The sequence below is a fragment of the Chiloscyllium plagiosum genome, unplaced genomic scaffold, assembly GCF_037043375.1.
Source record: "Chiloscyllium plagiosum isolate Xiang-an unplaced genomic scaffold, Cpla_swu_hap1 HiC_scaffold_24, whole genome shotgun sequence".
Classification (NCBI taxonomy): domain Eukaryota; kingdom Metazoa; phylum Chordata; class Chondrichthyes; order Orectolobiformes; family Hemiscylliidae; genus Chiloscyllium; species Chiloscyllium plagiosum.
This window is the reverse complement of record NW_028270162.1, coordinates 56,581,775-56,599,283: the sequence shown is the minus strand read 5'-3', so window position 1 is coordinate 56,599,283 and position 17,509 is coordinate 56,581,775.

Here is a 17,509-nt window from a genome sequence, read left to right as displayed (position 1 = left end):
GGAACAGCAAGGGAGCAGTCACCTCTTTAGGGGTTTACTACAGGCCCCCCAATAGCAGCAGGGAGGTTGAAGAAAGCATAAGTTGGCAGTTTTGGAAAAGTGTGGACGTAGTAGGGTTGTTGTAATGGATGACTTTAACTTTCCCAATATTGATTGGAACCTCCTTCGAGCATGAGATTTGAATGGAGCTGTTTTTGTAAGGTGTGTTCAGGAGGGTTTCCTAACTCAGTACATTGACAGGCCGATGAGGGGAGAGGCCATTCCAGACTTGGTGCTCGGAAACGAGCCAGGGCAGATATCAGATCTTGTGGTGGGAGAGCATTTTGGTGATAGCGACCACAACTGCCTCACATTCTACATAGCTATGGAGAAGGAGAGGATGAGGCAAAATGGGAGGATATTTAATTGGGGAAGAGGAAACTATGATGCGATTAGACATGAGTTAGGAAGCATGGACTGGGAGCATTTGTTCCATGGTAAAGGCACTATAGACATGTGGAGACTGTTTAAGGAATAGTTGTTGTGAGTGATGAATAAATATGTCCCTCTGAGACAGGCAAGAAGGGGTAAGATAAAGAAACCTTGGATGACGAGAGCGGTGGAGCATCTCGTCAAAAGGGAAAAGGTAGCTTACATAAGGTGGAGGAAGCAAGGGTCAAACTCAGCTGTAGAGGATTACAGGCAGGCGAGGAAGGAGCTCAAAAATGGTCTAAGGAGAGCCAGGAGGAGTCACTAGAAAGGCTTGGCAGAACGGATTAGGGAGAACACAAAGGCATTTTACACTTACGAGAGAAATAAGAGAATGGTCAAAGAAAGAGTAGGGCCAATCAGGAATAGCATAGGGAATTTGTGTGTGGAGTCTGAGGAGGTAGGGGAAGCCCTAAATGAGTTTTTTGCTTCTATCTTTACAAAAGAAATGAACTTTGTAGTGAATGAAACCTTTGAAGAGCAGGTGTGCATGCTGGAATGGACAGAGATAGAGGAAGCTGCTGTGCTGAAAATTTTGTCAAACATTAAGATTGACAAGTCGCCAGGCCCGGACCAGATTTGTCCTCGGCTGCGTTGGGAAACGAGAAATGCGATTGCTTCGCCACTTGCGAAGATCTTTGCATCCTCGCTCTCCACTGGAGTCGTACCTGAGGACTGGAGAGAGGCAAATGTAATTCCTCTCTTCAAGAAAGGAAATAGGGAAATCCCCGGCAATTACAGACCAGTAAGTCTCACGTCTGTTGTCTGCAAGGTGTTAGAAAGGATTCTGGGGGATAGGATTTACGACCATCTGGAAGAGCATGGCTTGATTAAAGGCAGTCAACACGGCTTTGCGAGGGCAGGTCATGCCTCACAAACCTTATCGAGTTCTTTGAGGATGTGACTAGAAAAGTTGATGAGGGTCGAGCTGTGGATGTGGTGTATATGGACTTCAGCAAGGCATTTGATAAGGTTCCCCATGGTAGGCTCATTCAGAAGGTCAGGAGGAATGGGATACAGGGGAACTTAGCTGCCTGGATACAGAATTGGCTGGCCAACAGAAGACTGCGAGTGGTAGTAGAAGGAAAATATTCTGCCTGGAAGTCTGTGGTGAGTGGTGTTCCACAGGGCTCTGTCCTTGGGCCTCTACTGTTTGTAATTTTTATTAATGACTTGGATGAGGGGATTGAAGGATGGGTCAGCAAGTTTGCAGATGACACAAAGTTGGAGGTGTCGTTGACAGTATAGAGGGCTGTTGTAGGCTGCAGCGGGACATTGACAGGATGCAGAGATGGGCTGAGAGGTGGCAGATGGAGTTCAACCTGGATAAATGCGAGGTGATGCATTTTGGAAGGTCGAATTTGAAAGCTGAGTACACGATTAAGGATAGGATTCTTGGCAGTATGGAGGAACAGAGGATCTTGGTGTGCAGGTACATAGATCCCTTAAAATGGCCACCCAAGTGGACAGGGTTGTTAAGAAAGCTTGGTGTTTTGGCTTTCATTAACAGGGGGATTGAGTTTAAGAGTCGTGAGATCTTGTTGCAGCTCTATAAAACTTTGGTTAGACCGCACTTGGAATACTGCGTCCAGTTCTGGTCGCCCTATTATAGGAAAGATGTGGATGCTTTGGAGAGGGTTCAGAGGAGGTTTACCAGGATGCTGCCTGGACTGGAGGGATTATCTTATGAAGAGAGGTTGACTGAGCTCGGACTTTTTTCATTGGAGAAAAGGAGGAGGAGAGGGGACCTAATTGAGGTATACAAGATAATGAGAGGCTCAGATAGAGTCGATAGCCAGACTATTTCCCAGGGCAGAAATGGCTAACATGAGGGGTCACAGTTTAAGCTGGTTGGAGGAAAGTATAGAGGGGATGTCAGAGGCGGGTTCTTTACACAGAGAGTTGTGAGAGCATGGAATGCGTTGCCAGCAGCAGTTATAGAAGCAAGGTCACTGGGGACATTTAAGAGACTGCTGGACATGCATATGGTCACAGAAATTTGAGGGTGCATACATGAGGATCAGTGGTGGGCACAACATCGTGGGCTGAAGGGCCTGTTCTGTGCTATTCTATGTTCTATATTGGCATCGGATACGGGTCAGCCTCATGGCGCATCCCTGATCCCTCTAACAGGACGTTTCTGTCCTTCGATACTGACCCTCGGGCTGTCCCGGTAACTCTCACTGTAACACTTCAGCTCAGGGGCACACCCCCAGCTCAGCTCAAGGACTGGACCAGGCTGTATCTTTGGGCTCTTTCCTTACTCCCACAGTGTTCTCTCACTCTGAGTTGACCTGGATGCTGACAGAACCCCTGCCTTGTCTTTCTATACCCCACCCCCTCAGCCAGAGATACCGGGCCCATCTTACTTCTGTCCTGCCTTGCCATTTAGTACAGACACAAAGCCAGGAGGTCTGACCTGGTTGTCAGCAGGCTCCAGTTAGTTCCAAGGAGACAGCGTTTGGTCAGGGGCACCCAACACAGTCAGTCAAGGGCAGCCTGTGAATCACAGACGCTCTCCATAGAAAGGGGTGAGGAGTCAAAGACTGGACAGCCCATTGCCCAAATGGGTCTTTCTGCCCTGTCCTGGAATGAGAGGGAGGGGGGAGGGAGTGGAGAGAGAGGGGGGGATGTGGGCAGGAGAGAGAGAGACAGACAGACAGAGAGAGGGGGGGATGGGTAGGTGTTATGGGAGATGAAAGCCCTGCACAGCTGTTACTTCTGGTGCAGGGGAGGAGGTGTCCTGGGCGAGTGACCAGGCCGTGCAATTCGTGGTGTCGGGGTGGGGGATAGTGTGTGAGGGAAGGTGTTGTAGGCCGGGGTGGGGGATAGTGTGTGAGGGAAGGTGTTGTAGGCTGGGGTGGAGAGTGAGTGAGGGAAGGTGTTGTAGGCCGGGGTGGGGGATAGTGTGTGAGGGAAGGTGTTGGTAGGCCGGGGTGGGGGATAGTGAGTGAGGGAAGGTGTTGTAGGCCGGGGTGGGGGATAGTGAGTGAGGGAAGATGTTGTAGGCCATAGTGAGAGCAGCACAGCAGGAGTCTTGGTGGGAGATGGGTACAGGAGCAGACAGGCAGAGAGAGAGAGAGGGAGAGAGAGAGAGGGTGAGGTATCAGAGAGAAGATGGCGGCAGTTTTGCGAGTGGAGTGGAGAAGGTCATTGACAGCACTGGGCATTCCCCCAGAGCGGCTGAGCCTGCCCGGAGCTGTGTGGTAACCTCAGACCAGCCTGGGCATGGTCTGGTGTCACGGCCTCCACTGCCCGTCCTGGGGGAAAACGACATGGTGTGTCTGCACTAGCCAATCCAGCAGGAGCTCCAGGGCACTGCCCACACCGTGGGGCACTGATCACCCCCCCCAGTCTGCCATGTCTGGGGGTAAATGTCAGGGACCATGCAGGGCAGCCCCAGACTGACAGTGATTGTCTGGGAGAATAATGGGCTTTTAAAGATGGCGCAGGGACAAGGGATACTGGTGACTTCTGGGATACCTGCTGAGTGGGGTGTTTTTCCATGAAATTTGTCTGTAAAACGGGATGGAAATCATAAATGAGAGACAGCACAGAGACAGGGGAGGTAATTAATAAGCGTTTGGGAGGATAGGGTGAGAGTTCTCAAGAGGAGTTGGAAAGGGTGCAGAGGAGATTTACCAGGATGTTGCCTGGTATGGAGGGAAGGTTTTATGAGGAAAGGCTGAGGGACTTGAGGCTGTTTTCATTGGAGAGAAGAAGGTTGAGAGTTGACTTAATTGAGACATATAAGATAATCAGAGGGTAAGAAAAGGTGGACAGGGAAAGCCTTTTTCCTCAAATGGTAATGGCGAGCACGAGGGGACATAGCTTTAAATTGAGGGATAGAAATAGGACAGATGTCAGAGGTAGTTTCTTTACCCAGAGAGTAGTAAGGGTATGGAATGCATTGCCTGCAACAGTAGTAGACTCACCAACTTTAAGGGCATTAAAATGGTCATTGGATAGGCATATGGATGATAATGGAATAGTGTAGGTTAAATAGACTTCAGATTGGTTCCACAGGTCAGCGCAACATCGAGGGCTGAAGGGCCTGTACTGCGCTGGAATGTTCTACGTTCTATGAGATTTCACAGCGAAAAATCTTCCAAAAAACCTGACTAATTTTGGACTTAGACAAAAAAATAAGGTTCAGACCATTGTCATATGTTCATTAATGATTAGCAGGAAGATGGAAATGTGGCTTACCATATTATCGAAGAGATTCCACCTCCACCAGTCAGCCTAGATTCTTAATCATCTTGGAAAAGGGCTTGATCCTAAACACGTTTGATACAAACATGAGACTCCTTTGCCTGAGCCAGTTTCTGATCAACTCCTATAGTCCCAGAGAGAGGCCAGTGTATAATCCCCATCACTGCCCAGTCCCAGAGAGAGAGAGGCCAGTGTATAATCCCCATCACTGCCCAGTCCCAGAGAGAGAGAGGCCAGTGTATAATCCCCATCACCGCCCAGTCCCAGAGAGAGAGAGGCCAGTGTATAATCCCCATCACTGCCCAGTCCCAGAGAGAGGCCAGTGTATAATCCCCATCACTGTCCGGTTCCAGAGAGAGTGAGGCCAGTATATAATCCCCATCACTGCCCACTCCCATGGAGAGGCCAGTGTATAATCCCCATCACTGCCCAGTCCCAGAGAGAGGCCAGTGTATAATCCCCATCACTGCCCAGTCCCAGAGAGAGGCCAGTGTATAATTCCCATCACTGTCCAGTCCCAGTGAGAGAGAGAGGCCAGTGTATAATCCCCATCACTGCCCAGCCCCTGAGAGAGACCAGTGTATAATCCCCATCACTGTCCAGTTCCAGAGAGAGAGAGGCCAGTATATAATCCCCATCACTGCCCAGTCCCAGAGAGAGAGAGGCCAGTGTATAATCCCCATCACTGCCCAGTCCCAGTGAGAGAGAGAGGCCAGTGTGTAATCCCCATCACTGCCCAGTCCCAGTGAGAGAGAGAGGCCAGTGTGTAATCCCCATCACTGCCCAGTCCCAGTGAGAGAGAGAGGCCAGTGTGTAATCCCCATCACTGCCCAGTCCCAGTGAGAGAGAGGCCAGTGTGTAATCCCCATCACTGCCCAGTCCCAGAGAGAGAGAGGCCAGTGTATAATCCCCACCACTGTCCAGTCCCAGAGAGAGAGAGGCCAGTGTATAATCCCCACCACTGCCCAGTCCCAGAGAGGGAGAGGCCAGTGTATAAACCCCACAACTGCCAAGTCCCAGAGAGAGAGAGGCCAGTGTGTAATCCCCATCACTGCCCAGTACCACAGAGAGAGAGGCCAGTGTATAATCCCCATCACTGCCCAGTCTCAGTGAGAGAGAGAGGCCAGTGTGTAATCCCCATCACTGCCCAGTCCCAGTGAGAGAGAGAGGCCAGTGTATAATCCCCATCACTGCCCAGTCCCAGAGAGAGAGAGGCCAGTGTGTAATCCCCATCACTGCCCAGTCCCAGTGAGAGAGCGAGGCCAGTGTGTAATCCCCATCACTGCCCAGTCCCAGTGAGAGAGAGAGGCCAGTGTGTAATCCCCATCACTGCCCAGTCCCAGAGAGGGAGAGAGGCCAGTGTGTAATCCCCATCACTGCCCAGTCCCAGAGAGGGAGAGGCCAGTATATAATCCCCATCACTGCCCAGTCCCAGAGAGGGAGAGAGGCCAGTGTATAATCCCCACCACTGCCCAGTCCCAGAGAGAGAGAGAGGCCAGTGTGTAATCCCCATCACTGCCCAGTCCCAGAGAGAGAGGGAGAGAGAGAGGCCAGTATATAATCCCCATCACTGCCCAGTCCCAGAGAGAGAGAGGCCAGTGTGTAATCCCCATCACTGCCCAGTCCCAGAGAGAGAGAGGCCAGTGTGTAATCCCCATCACTGCCCAGTCCCAGAGAGAGAGAGGCCAGTGTATAATCCCCATCACTGCCCAGTCCCAGAGAGGGAGAGGCCAGTGTATAATCCCCATCACCGCCCAGTCCCAGAGAGAGAGAGGCCAGTGTGTAATCCCCATCACTGCCCAGTCCCAGAGAGAGAGGGAGAGAGAGAGGCCAGTATATAATCCCCATCACTGCCCAGTCCCAGAGAGAGAGAGGCCAGTGTGTAATCCCCATCACTGCCCAGTCCCAGAGAGAGAGAGGCCAGTGTGTAATCCCCATCACTGCCCAGTCCCAGAGAGAGAGAGGCCAGTGTGTCATCCCCATCACTGCCCAGTCCCAGAGAGGGGGAGAGGCCAGTGTATAATCCCCATCACTGTCCAGTCCCAGAGAGAGAGAGGCCAGTGTGTAATCCCCATCACTGCCCAGTCCCAGAGAGAGAGAGGCCAGTGTGTAATCCCCATCACTGCCCAGTCCCAGAGAGAGAGAGGCCAGTGTGTAATCCCCATCACTGCCCAGTCCCAGAGAGAGGCCAGTGTATAATCCCCATCACTGCCCAGTCCCAGAGAGAGAGAGGCCAGTATATAATCCCCATCACTGTCCAGTCCCAGAGAGGGAGAGGCCAGTGTATAATCCCCATCACTGCCCAGTCCCAGAGAGAGAGAGGCCAGTGTATAATCCCCATCACTGTCCAGTCCCAGAGAGAGAGAGGCCAGTATAATAATCCCCATCACTGCCCAGTCCCAGAGAGAGAGAGGCCAGTGTGTAATCCCCATCACTGCCCAGTCCCAGAGAGGGAGAGGCCAGTGTGTAATCCCCATCACTGCCCAGTCCCAGAGAGAGGCCAGTGTGTAATCCCCATCACTGTCCAGTCCCAGAGAGAGAGAGGCCAGTGTGTAATTCCCATCACTGCCCAGTCCCAGAGAGAGAGAGGCCAGTGTGTAATCCCCATCACTGCCCAGTCCCAGAGAGAGAGAGGCCAGTGTATAATCCCCATCACTGCCCAGTCCCAGTGAGAGAGAGAGGCCAGTGTGTAATCCCCATCACTGCCCAGTCCCAGTGAGAGAGAGAGGCCAGTGTGTAATCCCCATCACTGCCCAGTCCCAGTGAGAGAGAGAGGCCAGTGTGTAATCCCCATCACTGCCCAGTCCCAGTGAGAGAGAGGCCAGTGTGTAATCCCCATCACTGCCCAGTCCCAGAGAGAGAGAGGCCAGTGTATAATCCCCACCACTGTCCAGTCCCAGAGAGAGAGAGGCCAGTGTATAATCCCCACCACTGCCCAGTCCCAGAGAGGGAGAGGCCAGTGTATAAACCCCACAACTGCCCAGTCCCAGAGAGAGAGAGGCCAGTGTGTAATCCCCATCACTGCCCAGTACCACAGAGAGAGAGGCCAGTGTATAATCCCCATCACTGCCCAGTCCCAGTGAGAGAGAGAGGCCAGTGTGTAATCCCCATCACTGCCCAGTCCCAGTGAGAGAGAGAGGCCAGTGTATAATCCCCATCACTGCCCAGTCCCAGAGAGAGAGAGGCCAGTGTGTAATCCCCATCACTGCCCAGTCCCAGTGAGAGAGCGAGGCCAGTGTGTAATCCCCATCACTGCCCAGTCCCAGTGAGAGAGAGAGGCCAGTGTGTAATCCCCATCACTGCCCAGTCCCAGAGAGGGAGAGAGGCCAGTGTGTAATCCCCATCACTGCCCAGTCCCAGAGAGGGAGAGGCCAGTATATAATCCCCATCACTGCCCAGTCCCAGAGAGGGAGAGAGGCCAGTGTATAATCCCCACCACTGCCCAGTCCCAGAGAGAGAGAGAGGCCAGTGTGTAATCCCCATCACTGCCCAGTCCCAGAGAGAGAGGGAGAGAGAGAGGCCAGTATATAATCCCCATCACTGCCCAGTCCCAGAGAGAGAGAGGCCAGTGTGTAATCCCCATCACTGCCCAGTCCCAGAGAGAGAGAGGCCAGTGTGTAATCCCCATCACTGCCCAGTCCCAGAGAGAGAGAGGCCAGTGTGTAATCCCCATCACTGCCCAGTCTCAGAGAGAGAGAGGCCAGTGTGTAATCCCCATCACTGCCCAGTCCCAGAGAGAGAGAGGCCAGTGTGTAATCCCCATCACTGCCCAGTCCCAGAGAGGGAGAGAGGCCAGTGTATAATCCCCACCACTGCCCAGTCCCAGAGAGAGAGAGAGGCCAGTGTGTAATCCCCATCACTGCCCAGTCCCAGAGAGAGAGGGAGAGAGAGAGGCCAGTATATAATCCCCATCACTGCCCAGTCCCAGAGAGAGAGAGGCCAGTGTGTAATCCCCATCACTGCCCAGTCCCAGAGAGAGCGAGGCCAGTGTGTAATCCCCATCACTGCCCAGTCCCAGAGAGAGAGAGGCCAGTGTGTAATCCCCATCACTGCCCAGTCCCAGTGAGAGAGAGAGGCCAGTGTGTAATCCCCATCACTGCCCAGTCCCAGAGAGGGAGAGAGGCCAGTGTGTAATCCCCATCACTGCCCAGTCCCAGTGAGAGAGAGGCCAGTGTGTAATCCCCATCACTGCCCAGTCCCAGAGAGAGAGAGGCCAGTGTGTCATCCCCATCACTGCCCAGTCCCAGAGAGGGAGAGGCCAGTGTATAATCCCCATCACTGTCCAGTCCCAGAGAGAGAGAGGCCAGTGTGTAATCCCCATCACTGCCCAGTCCCAGAGAGAGAGAGGCCAGTGTGTAATCCCCATCACTGCCCAGTCCCAGAGAGAGAGAGGCCAGTGTGTAATCCCCATCACTGCCCAGTCCCAGAGAGAGGCCAGTGTATAATCCCCATCACTGCCCAGTCCCAGAGAGAGAGAGGCCAGTATATAATCCCCATCACTGTCCAGTCCCAGAGAGGGAGAGGCCAGTGTATAATCCCCATCACTGCCCAGTCCCAGAGAGAGAGAGGCCAGTGTATAATCCCCATCACTGTCCAGTCCCAGAGAGAGAGAGGCCAGTATAATAATCCCCATCACTGCCCAGTCCCAGAGAGAGAGAGGCCAGTGTGTAATCCCCATCACTGCCCAGTCCCAGAGAGGGAGAGGCCAGTGTGTAATCCCCATCACTGCCCAGTCCCAGAGAGAGGCCAGTGTGTAATCCCCATCACTGTCCAGTCCCAGAGAGAGAGAGGCCAGTGTGTAATTCCCATCACTGCCCAGTCCCAGAGAGAGAGAGGCCAGTGTGTAATCCCCATCACTGCCCAGTCCCAGAGAGAGAGAGGCCAGTGTGTAATCCCCATCACTGCCCAGTCCCAGTGAGAGAGCGAGGCCAGTGTGTAATCCCCATCACTGCCCAGTCCCAGAGAGAGAGAGGCCAGTGTGTAATCCCCATCACTGCTCAGTCCCAGAGAGAGAGAGGCCAGTGTGTAATCCCCATCACTGCCCAGTCCCAGAGAGAGAGAGGCCAGTGTGTAATCCCCATCACTGCCCAGTCCCAGTGAGAGAGAGAGGCTGGGGACCACAGTGTCTGACAATACGGTTCCATCCCTGCTCTGTACTGTTGTATGCCTGTCGGGAGTGGATATAATAGTGAGCTGGTTGTGTCTGTCGACATTAACCCTGTTGCCATGGTAATGGGGTTGGGTAGGCGGCAGTGATAGCTCGTTGCTGGAGCTGTCCTCGCTGCTAGCAGTTCGAGCAGAGTAGTGAGTCACTCTGTGCTCACTCTGTAGTGAATCACTCTGCAATCCTTCCGCAGCTGTCTACAACCTTCACCGGCATACCTCAGGCTGTGCGGTTGTCAGACTTTTGTACTTTCAGCTGCAAGAGGATTTTGTGCTGCACAAGCTGAGCTAATTTCTTGAGTTTATAAACCTGCAGCATAGTTTAACACCAGAATGTCCTGAATAAATCAAAGGGGAACAGTAGGGAGATAGTTTGGGGACAAGGTCCTTTCTGAGCCATAAGTCAGGGAGTGTTAACACTGTGGGTTTAAACATAAGTCAGGGAGTGTTAACACTGTGGATTTAAACATTCCTTCCCAGGCAGCAGGAGGAAAAGAATGTAACGATTAAGGAAAAAATACTGAGAGTAGGCTCCTGGCAGGGGGATTGGATATTATCTGGTGATATTGCAACTCCTTTTGCCTCCTCATTTTTGAGAGCCAGCGCAGATTTCTGAAGGACCAATCAATGATTGTGTGGAAGTAGAGAACTCAAACATTGCTAACAGGAAATGAGGAGTCAGGATTCCTCACCTTGTACTCTCAGAGACCAGGACACAACAAGGACACTTCAAATAAAACACACTAATTTCTCCAGCATGTGGGAAGGGTGCTGATTGGGTGGATTACTGTTGGCATTGCCATGCAGCATGCACAAACAGTTCCTGTGCCAGTCTCGTAGCAGGAATCTCAGCCATTCATCCCAACGACTGGCACATAGGCTCGAACAACACACCCAGTGAACTGTTCAGAGTGGGCAGCATGCCGATCTATGCTTTCAATTTATTTTTTAATTTCTTATTTCTTTGTGTGACCTGGGTGTCACTAGTTGAGCCACCACTTTATTACCCCGTCCCTAGTTGCCCCTTGAGAAGGTGGGGGTGAGCTGCTTTCTGAAACCGCTGCAGTCCACCTGCTGTGGGTTGACCCACAATGCCCTAAGGGAAGGAATTCCAGGATTGTGACCCAGCGACAGTGAAGGAACTGTGATATATTTCCAAGTCAGGATGGTGAGTGGCTTGGAGGGGAACAGGCAGATGGTAATGCCCTTGTCCTTCTCGATGAAAGTGGTGGTGGGTTTGGAAGGTGCTGTCTGAGGATCTTTGGTGAATGTCTGAAACGCATCTTGTAGACAGTACACACTGCTGCTACTGGGCGTCGGTGGTGGAGGGAGTGGATGCTTGAGGTTGTGGTGTCAATCAAGGAGCTGGTTTGTCCTGGATGGTGTGAAATCTCTTGAGTGTTGTTGGAGCAGCCCCTAGCTCGGCAAGTGGGGATTATTGCACCACACTCGGGACTTGTGCCTTGTAGATGGTGGACAGGCTTTGAGGAGTCAGGAGGTGAGTTACTCACTGCAGTATTCCTCACCTCTGACATGCTCTTGTAGCCACTGTGTGTCTGTGGTGAGTCCAGGTGAATACCTGGTCAATGGTAATCCCAAAGATGTTGATAGGTGGAGATTCACTGATGATAAAACCATTGAATGTCATGGGGTTGTGTGTTATTGGAGATGATGTACGCCTTGCCATTGTCAATGGATGTTTGTGTATTTTAGTTTGGGACTCTAGTTTACTCTGGTATTGTCTCTTATTGACCCTGATAGCTTTACGAAGATCGTATATAGATTTCCTGTATCTGTCAGGGCCACCTAACTTCAACACCTCAAATTTGGACTTCAGTAGGGAGTGGGAATTCCTTATTCATCTCGTTGGGGAACTCTCAGATTAACCTTTTTGACACGCAATCGTCCACATACTTACCGATGAAGTCTTTGACCGTATTAGCATATTCATTTAGGTTGGCCTTTGAGTCACGTCAAAGCTTGTCCATTACCTCAGACCAGCACTGTTTGATTTTCTGTACCAGATCCTCATGCTTCAGTGTCTGTGTGGAGTTTGCACATTCTCCCCGTGTCTGCGTGGGTTTCCTCCGGGTGCTCCGGTTTCCACCCACAGTCCAAAGATGTGTAGGTTAGGGTGAATTGGCCGTGCCGAATTGCCCATAGTGTTCAGGTATGTGTAGGTTAGGTGCATTAGTCAGGGGTAAATGTAGGGGAATGGGTCTGGGTCTGATACTCTTCGGTGGGCCAGACTTGTTGGGCCGAATGGCCTGTTTCAACACTGCAGGGGTTCTATGAATGAGGATTGAGGCAATCAATGGCTTGGATAAAGAGGAATGGTTTGAGAGCATTGTAAAGGAGAGACAGAGAGAGTGATGGAGCTTCAAAGTCTAAGGCAATTATCAGACAAAGGAAATCAGAAAATGTGCAACAGACCAGACTGGAGCTGTGCAGTAATCTTGGAAACTTGTAGATCTGGAGGAGGTTGTCTTGGCTCTCTCCGTGACAACGGGGGCCTTGGCTTCAAGACTGTGCTGAATTGTGCAAGAGTATTGCATAAGAGTGATTGGATGCAGATACAATTGCTGACTAATTATGTCTTACTGAGTCTCCATCAAGAACATGTGTAAACCTAGGACATTTGCCAGCAATCAGATTGGCTCAACACTTTTATCTATCTGAGCCTGGGCTCAGAGACTCAGCTTGAGGAAGGCAACGTACATGCTAGACCTGTAACTGAGGGAATGCTGTGTCAGAGATCAGCTGTATTCATAGTTCAAGGAGTGAGTGTTTCCTCCAAACATCATGGTCAGCAGTCCTTTCTCAATTAATACTTCCGTAATTTTAATAGCCGTGGTGTTTCAAGATATTGATGTTGGTGCAAAATAGCCTGAGTTAACTTCAGCGTCAAGGTGATGTTGGAACAGGATGAACTGCATAAAACACGTTTTAACTACAATATCACCTCTCTGCATTGTGCATCTTACCTAATGAAGAGCGCTTGAATTCTCAGTTAACTTGTCAGAAGTGCGGCAGCCAGTTTGTACACTGGGAACTCGCTTCCACACACACAGCAAGGTGAGAATGGGCAAATCATTTGTCTTGTTTTAAAAATGACATCAATCAAATGATAAAATATTGTTTGTGACACTAGGAATGACTCCCTGGCTGTTCTTCAGAATAATGGTGTGAGATCGCTTCAATCCACTCATGAGGACAGATAGAGTGTCGGTTCAATTTCTCATTTTCAAGGGATCGTCTCCACCAGTGGAGGATCAGCCTGGAATTTTATCCTCGAGAATTTGGGTTGGGACTCAAACACACAACTGTTTGACTCAGAGACCAGAACTCTTCCTACTGAGACTAAGCTCAGACCAACAAGATCACTGCTACTACTTTCTCTTGGGTACTAAGCATGGCTGAAGAATAATGGAAGGCTAATGCTGGGGATGGGAACGCCCTCTCCATGCAGGGCAATCCAGAGGTCTGGGATAAGAGCAAAAGAAGCTGGAAAAACTCAACAGGTCAGGCAGCGAGAGAATAACCAGAGTAAAGGTTTCAGGTCGATGACCTTCCATCATCTGAGAGATGTCCTGCTTTCCTTCTGCGTATTTTAGATTCAGGTCGGCTTCGCTAAGTTTTCCATTTGTTACTGTTGTAGTGAAAACCCTTGCAGCTCTCTGGAACGGGACCTCCACTGCTGAATTAATCTCATTATCTCCCTTTCCTTTCTCCCCAACATTCTTTCTGCCAGTCAGTCTCTCCTGGCGTATCAACCCCAAAAAACCATAAAACATGGGAGCCGATGTAGGCCATTCAGCCCATCGCGACAGCTCGACCAGTCAATGAAATCATGGCTGGTCCAACAATCCTCAACTCCACTATCCTGCCTTGTCCCCATAACCCTTGATTCTCTTATGGATTAGAAGTCTTTCTCATTCGTGAATGTACTTCAGTCAAGACTGTGGTGCTGGAAAAGCACAGCAGGTCAGACAGCATCCGAGGAACAGGAGAATCGACATTTTGGGCAAAAGCCCTTCATGAGGATTCCTGATGCCCGAAACGTTGATTTTCCGGATTCTGGGATGCTGCCTGACCTGCTGTCCCTTCTCCAGCACCACACACTCGACTCTAATCTCCAGCATTTGCAGTCCTCACTTTGGCCTAATGCGCTTAATGACTCAGCCTGACCAACCTTCTGTGGTAAAAATTCCAATGCCCAGCCCTCTGAAAGAAGATATTTTCCTCAGCTCTGTGTCAACTCCCTGCTTTAGAAGGACTGTCGTCCTTAACTTGGATTCTGGATTGGTGGAGCTGGAAGAGTACAGCAGTTCAGGCAGCATCTGAGGAGCAGTAAAATCAACGTTTCGGGCAAAAGCCCTTCATTAGTACTCCTGAACTTGCTTATTTTTTAAATTTACACCTAGATTAGATTAGATTTTTTAGATTAGATTACTTTACAGTGTGGAAACAGGCCCTTCGGCCCAACAAGTCCACACCGACCCGCTGAAGTGCAAACCACCCATACCCCAACATTTACCCCTTACCTAACACTACGGACAATTTAGCATGGCCAATTCACCTAACCTGCACATCTTTGGACTGTGGGAGGAAACCCACGCAGACACAGGGAGAATGTGCAAACTCCACACTGTCAGTCGCCTGAGGCGGGAATTGAACCCGGGTCTCTGGCGCTGTGAGGCAGCAGTGCTAACCACTGTGCCACCCGTAGATATCTTTGTAGCTAAGATGGTACACTAGTCGCTGTACTTATGTATCCCTGTACTTGAGTATGTGACAATAAACCTATTCCTAATTCTAGTTCTAATTCCCTAATGGTGTGGCCCTTGATTCTATGACGATGCCCTCTGGTCCTAACTCTCCCATATGGGAAAACAACCTTTCTGCATGTACTTTGTCAAGTGCTTCAAGAATGAACAAGGTCCCCTCTCAATCCTTAATGTTCCAGTGAGTACAAGCCCTTTATGTTCCAGTCAGTCTCCTCATTAGCATCACCCTAATGAAAGTTCTTTCGACTGCCTCCAAAGCCAGTATCTCTCTCTTTTGATTGGACTGGAGTCGTTTTGAAATTACCCATCAGACCTTTCCATTTGTTCTCACGCATTCCCATGTCTTACTACTTGGTTAAATCTGCTCAAATCCAATTGCTTTTCATTTTGACGAATAGTCCATCACATTCACTGCTTCAATCTCAGCGGGAGAGGCCTAGCCTTGAGTATTTCCAGCATTTTCTGCTTTTATTTCAGATTGCCAGCACCTGCAGTATTGTGCTGCTGATAGAGCGCAATAAGCCAGCGGGAAGTCGCAGGGATATTTGCCTCCCCCTTGAAATTTTGCTCGATGCTATGGAAATCTTTCAGCAGAAGCAAATGCACTGCCAACATAAAGGTGAAGAAGCCATAGCATCAAAGCAACCAGACACCCTGGCCCTCAGCCCCGTCTGAAAGCATCCTGCAATTCAGGAAACATTGAAGCATTTTGATGAGTCTGGGAATCTTGAAAATGCATAATTTTCAAATGACAGGTGACAAATGATTTAGTGAAAAGCCACCCCTCATAAAAATTATTCAACTTGCTTAATCTTCGAAAATGGGAACATAATTATTCAGCAAATGTTTTTCGTAATTTGCAGCAAATTGGCTGGTTTAAGGTCAGGCATCAAAATCTTGAACAAACCAGTGTTCAGGTTAAGAATGGCACCTAAAAAGACTTGAATTAAAAGCATCCTGTGACATATCATTCCATGTCTGTCAAAATGGTTTTTATAGACATTAATGGCTCAGGATACCCCGTTTGATTTTGGTGGCTCTCAAGAGCACAATCACTATTGTAATGTTGGGTGGGAATACGCACCTTGAAAACCAGGGAGTGGTTGTCCAGATTTCACAATTCAATGTCGGATCAGCCTTCTCCTGCAATCCTGACAAAACCCAATTCACATTATCCCTTTAAACCCTCTCAGTAGAAAGGGGCAGAGTATTAACTTAGGCATCTGATCAAAATTTTCTCATACTATTCTCAGTAACAAAGGGAACTCAGCGGTTAGCGCTGCTGCCTCACAGCGCCAGGGACCCAGGTTCCATTCCACCCTCGGGTGACTGTCTGTGGAGTCTGCACCTTCGCCCTATGCCCATGAGGGTTTTCTCCAAGTTCTCCGGTTTCGTCACAACATCCATAGATGTGCAGGTTCAGGTGGACTGGCTATGCTAAATTGCTCAGTGCCTAGGGACGTGCAGGCGAGGTAGATTTGATGTGCTAACATTCCTATGCCAGTTACGAGGACGGGTGGGAAGTGATGGGCCGAATGGCCTCTTTCTGGACTGTGGTGACCCGGATTGCTACAGGAGCACAAACACAAGCAAATAGACACACACTAGGTTCCTAAATCAATGTGAATCACTACCATATTTGCTGTGGATTTGAGTTTGGAGAAAGATAAAGAGCAGGTAATTACTACCCCTGCATTGGCAAACAGTGGACCACTCCCTTGTATTCTGTAACGGCAGATGTAAAAAGAAGTGGGGGGGAGTCAAGTCAACATTTATGCTTGAACATGGGTTGTATGCAGCCCAGACTGGTAGGGCTCGTTGCCCCGGGTTCAATTCCCACCTGCTCCAGAGATGTACAATAGCAATTGCTCTGCAGGTTGATCAGAGACCACCAGTTTGAAGCCAATGGCATCTAAAGTCACTCTCAACCAGATTGCTGGAAAACCCAGCCCACGTGACAAAAACCAGAAATTCAGCATTAAATTAGTGCACTACCCCAGGAAACAGGAGCTGCAGGAGGAACAAAAAAATACACATTAAAAAAAGGCGAAAAAATGCTGTCAGGGGAACAAAAGATATTCGATTCCCAATATCCACACAGCTTAGTTGTCGTGGACGGAAGGAACACAAACAGAAAATACCGATCTTCACGCTACATTTGAGATCCTATTTCCCTGTTCCCAACAGTGACCAAACGGGGACACTTGGCGAGAGCAGCTTCAAGGCCCACACCCAAGACTGGAACACTTTAGTAATACTTTCAAAGTGTGGTCACTTAGTGAGAAACTAAGCTCATGGTGCAGTCTCTGCTCCTGTCAATATTGTTCAGGTCCACGTGGGATGAGGGCAGGATTCGAATCAGCCAAAATTTGAGAAGGCCTTGGAAGAGACATGACCAGGTTATCAGTCTCAGTGAGGCTGGTTAAGGGATGAGAGTTGGGCAAGTTACTGGGAGAACTGGCTTACTCCTGTGAATGGGACTGTAACCTTGACTTCAGCAGGAAGTGGGTGGCTCAGTGGTTAGCACTGCTGTCTCTCAGCGCCAGAGACCCGGGTTCAATTCCCACCTCAGGCAACTGTCTGTGGAGTTTGCACATCCTCCCCGTCTCTGCGTGGGTTTCCTCTGGGTGCTCCGGTTTCCTCCCACAGTCCAAAAATGTGCAGGTCAGGTGAATTTGCTGTGCTAAATTGCCCGTAGTGTTGGGTGATGGGGTAAATGCAGGGGAATGGGTTTGGGTGGGTTGCTCTTCGGAGGGTCGGTGTGGACTTGTTTCCACACTAAGTACTCTAATCTAAGAAAGACTCGGCAGTTAAACAGCAGGAAACAGTAAGAGAAACAGAAAATGCTCCGTATAGTTGGCTCAGTATTCCACAGA